This window comes from Oreochromis aureus, linkage group 3, assembly GCF_013358895.1.
Source record: "Oreochromis aureus strain Israel breed Guangdong linkage group 3, ZZ_aureus, whole genome shotgun sequence".
Taxonomy (NCBI): domain Eukaryota; kingdom Metazoa; phylum Chordata; class Actinopteri; order Cichliformes; family Cichlidae; genus Oreochromis; species Oreochromis aureus.
In genome coordinates this window covers 93,944,880-93,953,146 of record NC_052944.1, presented here as the reverse complement: position 1 = coordinate 93,953,146, position 8,267 = coordinate 93,944,880, and the positions used below count along the sequence as shown (strand labels likewise).

The window sequence follows — 8,267 nt, the reverse complement described above, 5'->3', positions numbered from 1 at the left end:
TCACTTCAGTGGTTAAAGTTTTCCGTGTCTGCTCAGTGGATGTTTGGGAATTAGATTCATGACCAAGTTCATTTAAAGCTGGTGCTGGAACACTTGTAGCAGTTTGTCTGTATTCAGTGGTTTCATTAGCATCTCTTTGATTGGTGGCGTTTTCAGTGTGAAACACGATAGGCTGTAATTCATAAGTGCAGGTTGGTGCGATGCTAAACATTCGGTACAAACATTTGAGCCTGTCAGTCATGTCATTAAGATGTGTGAATTTTAACATAACTGCAGTTCCACCACTTATACCTAGCGACAATGGCATTCCTGTTGACTTACGTGGGTGAGGGTCAAAATATGCGTATTCACCAGAAGTCAGCCTGCAAACTGCGATGACTGTTCCTCCCATGACCAGCAAAGCGTAGCGAACGTCTGAAACCAAACACTGTAGTCCCTGTTCAAGGCTCGGAAGGTGATCTGTACCATCGAATGTGCCATAACGAGCAAACTGAGACATGTCCACTTCATACTCGTGTCTGCGGCTGGTGATCAGTGTGGGAAGCTCATCGCAGGCTAGAAACACGCTGTTCACAAACCTCTTTCTGGCATCTGAATACACTGCATGGCCTTTGTCCAACACACGGTTAAGATCTGCTCTAGTAATGAATTCATCCTCGTGTAAGAATGACAGGAAAACCAAACTGTTAGCCATGCATTGCTGATTCCTGTACTTTCCATACTTAGCAGAGGCCTGGCTTCTGGACGCACAGATGCTACTCACTCGTGGACGACTTTCACTGTTTGTAACCTGTACATGAGACGGTCCATCATGCTGCATTTGCACAGTTACCTGCGGTTCAGTCTGGATTACCTGCTGTACTTTAGCCTTTGGCACAGGCACTGATTGAACAGCTCTCTTTACCACATCTGCATAAGAGACTGTGGCTGTCTGAACTCTGCTCTGCACTTCTGGACTGAGAATACCTGTAAAAGACACCTGCTCACCGCTGACAGAAACATTTACCTGTGCTTTCTCCTTCTGTCGTCTAAGTTTCTGGGACTGTGACCTTTGACCTTTCCGTGGCATTTTATTAAAGTACAAACTGGAGCTTATATGTATTTACACAGATATGAACACAACTCAACTTGGAAATGCTGAAAACGGATTACTCTTCAAATAGCTATTTAATCTGAGAAATGTAAGAGTATTCAAATGTTCTTATAAATATGTAATAGATGTAAAAGCCTGGCTTTGTTCCAAACACAATATAAAGAATATTCAAAGTTCTCTAAAAAAAAAACTTGGGTCAGTTTTATTGTAGTATTTTCAAAAACTGTATATTTTTTAACGAGACTGGTTAATGATTAGATCTATATTTCTGTAAAGGGATATGTAGAAATCACAACAATAAACAGGGTATAATAACTCTTAGCTTTTAAGTAGACTTTGTCTTAATCTTTCAGATATCTAAGATTTTAAGCAAATATAAAGAGCTGTGGTGATCAGATGACAGGCGATGAGGACTCTTCAGCTGGATGTTCTGCAGCAGTCAGGAAACGGGAAGTCTGGGTCCTCAGGGCAGATTATTGATGACAATACGAACACTTACAATGACTAACAGAAATGTGTTTGTCCTTAAAATAATAATAGTATAAACCTACTGTTCTCAAATGTTATCTCCAATGAAACAAACTAGCAAAAGGTATTTGAAGAAATCAAATTAAATATTTATGTGAATATAGCACTCTGAAAATATGTATTACAGAATAACAAGATTATCTTATTCCAAATAAACCTTTAAAAAGGTGAATATTTTATAGAATTTATGAAAGTAATTGCACCTGTAAGCCAAATAATCAGTGTTTATTCCAAAGTGTTACAAATGTAAAAATAAAAATTACAAATATAGGGATGTGTAAATAATTAATTAATATACTACTGTATAGTCAACTTTATACTTGTAATTTCCAGCAAAACGACTGGATGTGAGAGAGTTTGACGACAGGAAAGAAGGAGCAGTGAGAGCAGAGATCTCTCAGAATTCTGTAACAGATCGATGAAGTACTGGTAACTTAAATTTCCCCAAAACTGGGACCAGTCAAAACTTGATTATTCCAGTCAAAACTTGATTCCAGTCAAAACTTGATTCCAGTGAAAACGTGATTTTTGGTAAATTAGATAGAGCTCTTGGGATAGAGTCATACAAGATAGAATGGCTTGTCAAAATAGATCGAGTGGAGAGAGTGACAGGACAGACAGAATTGCTTGTTAATGATAGAGGAAGAGGGTTTCTGCAGCAGGTAACCTGTAAGACACAAATAGACAGGAATTAGGCATATTTCCAATAAGCTTGGCTTTACCATAGTCTTCGGACTATAAGGTGCACTAAAAATCCGGTTGATTCTGGTTGTGTCTACTGACCTTGAACTGGATTTATGTGGTACACAGCACTCAAACGTCTGTCAAAATGCTTTTGTACAACTCTGGTAAGCTATGAAGCTGCAGTGCTTGATGCACTGCTGGAATATTACAGCTACCATAGTCAGGAGCCTCATGGAGTAATAGCTACTGTGTGTCATCATAATATTTTGGTGTGTGTGTAAAAGGACCTGACACCTTTTAAAAGACATGCTTAAGAATCTGATTTCAATCTCATCAACCCATCAAAAAATTTGATGGATTTGTAAAGGAGAGATAAATTGAAAAAGTGATTGTGTTGTTTTGTATTTTATATGTTACAACTGAATAATGTTGAGAGTTATTGTGAATGAGTTAAAGTTTGACTTGTCTGTGTTGTTTGGCTTAATTCACCTTATAGTCTGAAAAATATATTACATATAGGGCTTTTACACACTGAAGAGTTCTACAGTACATTATTGGACTGAACTGAATAAAAATGGTTTAAAAAATGGTGGTGTAACTGTTATAAGAACATTTTTGAATTCTATTTACACAATAAAAACAAACAGAACAAAATTAAACCACGATGTGGTGCTACACTAACTTACAGTAAGTGTTTTATGGTCCAACAAAGTCCAGACAGAGATTAAAGCAGACAGTATCAGGCCACCTGCTTTAAAAACTTAACATCTAATCAACTGAAATTTATGTCACATCACATGTTTCTCAATCCCCACAGTTCTCAAATCCCTGTTTCTGTGTACTTACCAAGACAACAGTTTATCATAACATCTAGGAAGCAATAATGAATAATAATTTACTCAGTCTGACTTTGGCAAAATGAGAAATTTGGAGATGGACGGTTCCTGCTTACACATTTCTACATATTTCAGTCACATTTGGGGCATGTTTAATACACAGCCATAAACACTCCACTAAATCTATGATAAACTTATCAAAGTCAATATTAAGGCCTAATTAGCTAAATGTATTATGATGATAATTTCTTTGTAGATCATTTAATGATAAACATAAATGAGTGCTGTATGTGTGCTGTTTTGAGTAAGGTCTTTGGCGGAGTTTCTCCCATTTCTTCAAAAACCTGACTTTCAGACAGTTCAGCTTTTGTAAATGAGGGAAACAAACAACAAAAACCACAGTCCATTTCCAAATACCTTATATTTTCTTATTTTTTTTTAAATTATCACAAATTTAAAAAATGTACAAAAATAATAACACGAAGAGCAGTTTTCAGAGTCATCTATTAAGGGGAAAGAAGCTTTTGAAATCCACAAGGTACTAAGTGAAGAAATAATTGTCTCTGAACTATTAATCATGAGCCACTCTAATGTGAATCAAGGTCAGAAAGATCTGCAAGTCTGGGAAGGTTTATTTCTAAGAATTTGACGACTCTTGATGATCACCAAAAGCTGTGTGCTAAACTGAATCTTCTACAGTGAGAGAAAAATCTCAGGAAAACACCAGTCAAAAGCTGATGTGGTCCAGAGTTCCTTTACTACTTCAGGACCTACATCAAACCATCAGGTTCTGAGCTTAAGTTTAATCACACTTTATATTCACAGCAGGAAATTGTTCAGACACACAAGCAAGTCCAACTATGAATGAAACAAAACTCTTAGTGTAGACTAATCAGTCTGGACTTCAATGAAATTCGGATACTTGACATGACTTTAAAACCCTATATTTTGGGCCGTAATTAAAAAAAATTATGAAAGCAGAGTGGACCAAAATTCTCCCCCAGTGATGTAAACCACTCATTACTAGTTACTGTAAAGGTTTCATGGTACTTGTTGCTATCAGGGCTTCCACAGCTGGGTGTTCGAGAGCAACATGTTTTACGTTAGACCAGGTTGTTGTGGTTTGCAAATGAAATCATCACTTTAAAACTGCTTTTTGTATTTATCCAGGTTATCCTTGTTACATAATTTGAAATATTTAAATGTGACAAAAAAGCATAAATAAGATAAATCTGCAAGGAAGGAAGATTTTTTCAGCATTGTACCTCAAACAAAACCTTTACTTACCAGAGTGGAGATGACCAGATCAGCAGTCTAGAGAAATGAAACAACACATCAGATCACTGTGTAATGATTCAGACTCTTGAGCCACTTCACACACACAATCAAATTTACTGTGACATAAATTAACTAGTAAAATTCTCAATTTCTTCAAGACTTTATGAATTTACTGTAGTCTAAAGAATTAAAAATGAATTTTAAGGTCTCCCATGGCTATAGCATGTTATTACTACAGAAGTGCAAATAATAGGCACCAATATTTGTCGGCACAAATGGAGGAAATACTAAATATTTCCTACACAGAAGCTTTGTGGCTCCAACATTTTCTATCTCAAGTCAGTGCTAATAAAATGTGAAAAGCCACAACATTATTTTCATTTCAGATTAAAAACATTGGATAAAAAGTAATTATTTAAATCAGAAGAAACAGAAAATGTGTTTTCTGTTTCTTTAATGTAATATATATAAGCAGAATATAAATTTAAATCAATAGCTGTGGTGCTAGCTACTACTGATATTTAATCACCTAAAAACGCTTTGCTAGTTTTGTCTGCTACTTCCACAAACATAAGGACAACTGTATAAAGACACTAACATTTAGCTATGTTTGGACAAGATAAGCCATCAAAAATAATAATCAGACATAAATGGTCTATTAAACTTCAGGGACAATTTCAGGGACAGTCAGAGGTCCTGTGTGGGGGCTTTGCTGCTTCAGATTATAAATCCTGATTATGTGTTTTGCCCATGAGTGAATGGAAACATCACAAAAGAAAAACTATTGTATGTGACTTGCTAAACATTTTACACAACGGCAATTTTATATTGCTTCAGATGCTATCACTGTTTACTTACCAGCAAAGGCAAAACCAAAGATCTATTTCAGTCTGTGACAAAAAAGACAAAAATACAGAATGAGACAACTCAAAACAGCATTTGAGTCAAAATGGCATTACTCTCTGTAGTCAAAAAGATTCAGCTAACATTTTTATTTACCACAGCTGGAATAAAAAAAAAAACTGCTCTCCTTTTTTTCTGCACCTTATTAAAGATTGTCTTCTTCATTGCGGTAGTGTGTGGTTTCATCCATTTGCAATAAGCTACATAAGCTTCATGTAAAGCTCTAATAGTTTGGTGCTATTATATAACACAGTAGATATTAGGACTGCACGATTAATCGTTAGAAAATCTCGATCTCAATTCATACTTATGTGCAATCTCATTATCAAAATGACAACCATTAAAAAAAAGACGACTAAGACGATTGTACCGCATTTTGATCCAGGACGTGATCTGCATGAAAACAAGCGCTCACTCTTCCCGCTCAACAAATGACAAGGGCGGAGCCTTATACCACGTGATACAGAAGCTGTGCTGTGTGATGCTAAAATTGGTAGGGAAAAAACAACAGAGAACACATCAGGGATGACGTTAGACTGATAGGAGAAAATCCATCCCGGTCAACCAACCAAACATCAATAACGGGAACCTTATACAGCGCTTCCCTATACACGTTGAACTCCTGCAGGCACAAAGAAATTACGGAGGCTATTACTTATCACCTGACCAAAGATATGGCTGCCATCAACACTGTGCAAAACGAAGGATTGAGGAAAATGATCAACACCCTAGACAAACGCTACATAGTGCCGTCCAGCAAATATTTTTCTATTGTTGCACTACCTGCTCAGTACACGCAGTGTCAAGCAACGGTGGAGACGGAATTTCAAGCAGTACAACATTTTGCGGCAACGACAAAAAGTGAGACATTTATTGTTTTTATGTTTATTTATTGTTTTTATGTTCAGTCTTAACTGTTACGAAGTTGATGTGGTGTTAATAAGTGCAATAAATATTTATATTGGAAAAGAAAATCGTGAGAGAATTGTGATCTCAATTCTAAGCCAAAAAATCGTGATTCTCATTTTATGCAAAATCGTGCAGCCCTAGTAGATATCATAAGTAATGATTTGCTACACCCAGCACTGGACACTTTATCAAATGGTGACATCAGAATTTTAAAGCATGCAACAACCACAAATCAAAGCTTAAATGATATACTTGTAAACCTTAACATTTGAGGTGGCCTGCATTCAAATTCTATGTCCTAAAAATATTATCAACTGCACACAGTATAATTTAATATGCTGTTATTTTAAAATAAATATCTATATACCACATATATAATATTAATGGCCCACTGCTGCTGTTATTTACTTTAAGGTGGGCTATTTTTCATTTCACATTCATTTCCCATAAAGTGAGAAGGTTTTATTTAAAAGCAGCCCTGCACAAACAAGTGTTTGTAAAACATTTCTTAAAAAAAAAAAGTCTCCTTCTTAATTTGAGATCTTATTATTCTTGTATTAACTGTGTTTTATCCTCTCTCTCTCTCTACTGTTAATTAATGTCAATACAGACACACATGCACAGGCAGGTAACTCCTTTTCTCCCGTGTTCGGTCAGAGGCGGTAAAATAGCTCCTTTGATCTTACCGACCTCTGTCTAGCACACGGCAGCTCTTTGAACCTGCCTCTTCAGCAGTTCACTGGTTCTAAAATGGCGGCTCATTTTATAATCTTACAACCTAAAGAACAGGGCTGTTTTAACCAATCAATTTGTGAAGAGGAGAACTAACTGTAGCGTCCATAAAACACTCACAAACACAACACACCGAAAAATGCGAATAAAACAGCACAATAAACTGTATTGCACAGTCAAATGATCCATATTCATTTCACAGTGGGCCTATAGCAGCCCTAGGCGTTAGCATTGGGTAGTTAGCGTTAGCTCACCAAGCACTCCTTCAAATACTAAAATTACAACTTTTCACTAAACAAGCAGCAATTGGGTTACTTTAGTATGAGTTATACATTCACTGGTTTTATAAGCTACTAACAATAACTCGGTAAATCAGTCAAACAGCTTACAGAAATTCCTTTTAACAAAATAGAAGCAGAGAAACACCACTCACCAGCAGCCGATGTTGACGGAGATGCAGGAGTGAGCCAGACGTATAAGAGATGAGGCATTCACGGGTAGTAGAACATTCCGGCTTTACACAAAATGTGCATTGTAAATGTCAAAATGTGTGTAATTTTAAATATCATTATACATTTTTTTTGCCACAAAAAAATAAACCAGCAGAAGTTTAAGTTTGTAAGTGAAATAAAAATTCCTAACTGGGTTATCAGAATTAGAAATAATGGTTAAAAGTCATGAACAAATTCATTATGTTTTTATATGTCATTATGTTAAAATGTAATGGCTGGGAAAAAAAACGTATAAATTAAAAAAAGCCAACAACTGAGCATCATTTCATGAAACTTATTTTTTTTATACAAAAAGAGAAGCCAAAAAATGAAGCTGAAGCTCATAACGTGAAAAAAAAAACCCCACCTGAAACAAAGGCTGAACAAGAAGAAACCTGTCATTTAGTTAAAAGATTATAACATAGCAAAGTTAGCAGAAATACTATAACATAGCAGAAACACTATAATTTAGCAGAAATATTATATCATAGCATGCTGCGGCATACAGATACGATGCTTTGGAACAAATACAATGATTTGGCACAAGTACTATGATTTAGTATAAATACTATGATTGGGCAGAAATATTATGTTTCAGTACAAATACTATGATTTAGCAGAAATCAGCAGAAAGAATCTGCTGAGAATTTTGCTGAGAAGAAGTGAAAAGGCTGAAAATTTTGCAGAAAAGAGGTGAATCAGCAGAATTTTTGCAGAAAAGAGGCAAAGAAGCAGAACGTTGCACTGATAAGAGGCAGAACAACCTGGTTCTGCTCAAATTCACCAATCAGAGGTACTGCTTCTGTCTACTTC

At 35.8% G+C, this 8,267-nt stretch overlaps 1 long non-coding RNA gene across 1 annotated transcript; it reads right to left on the bottom strand.

The window, feature by feature from the left end:
* Positions 1 to 1,262: 1,262 nt before the first annotated feature.
* Positions 1,263 to 7,415, bottom strand: LOC120438502. The gene is made up of 4 exons (XR_005611953.1): positions 7,397 to 7,415; positions 5,278 to 5,309; positions 4,429 to 4,455; positions 1,263 to 2,288 (listed from the first exon to the last, which is right to left on the bottom strand). It is a non-coding gene; the product is annotated as an uncharacterized LOC120438502 (long non-coding RNA).
* Between the last annotated feature and the right edge of the window lie 852 nt (positions 7,416 to 8,267).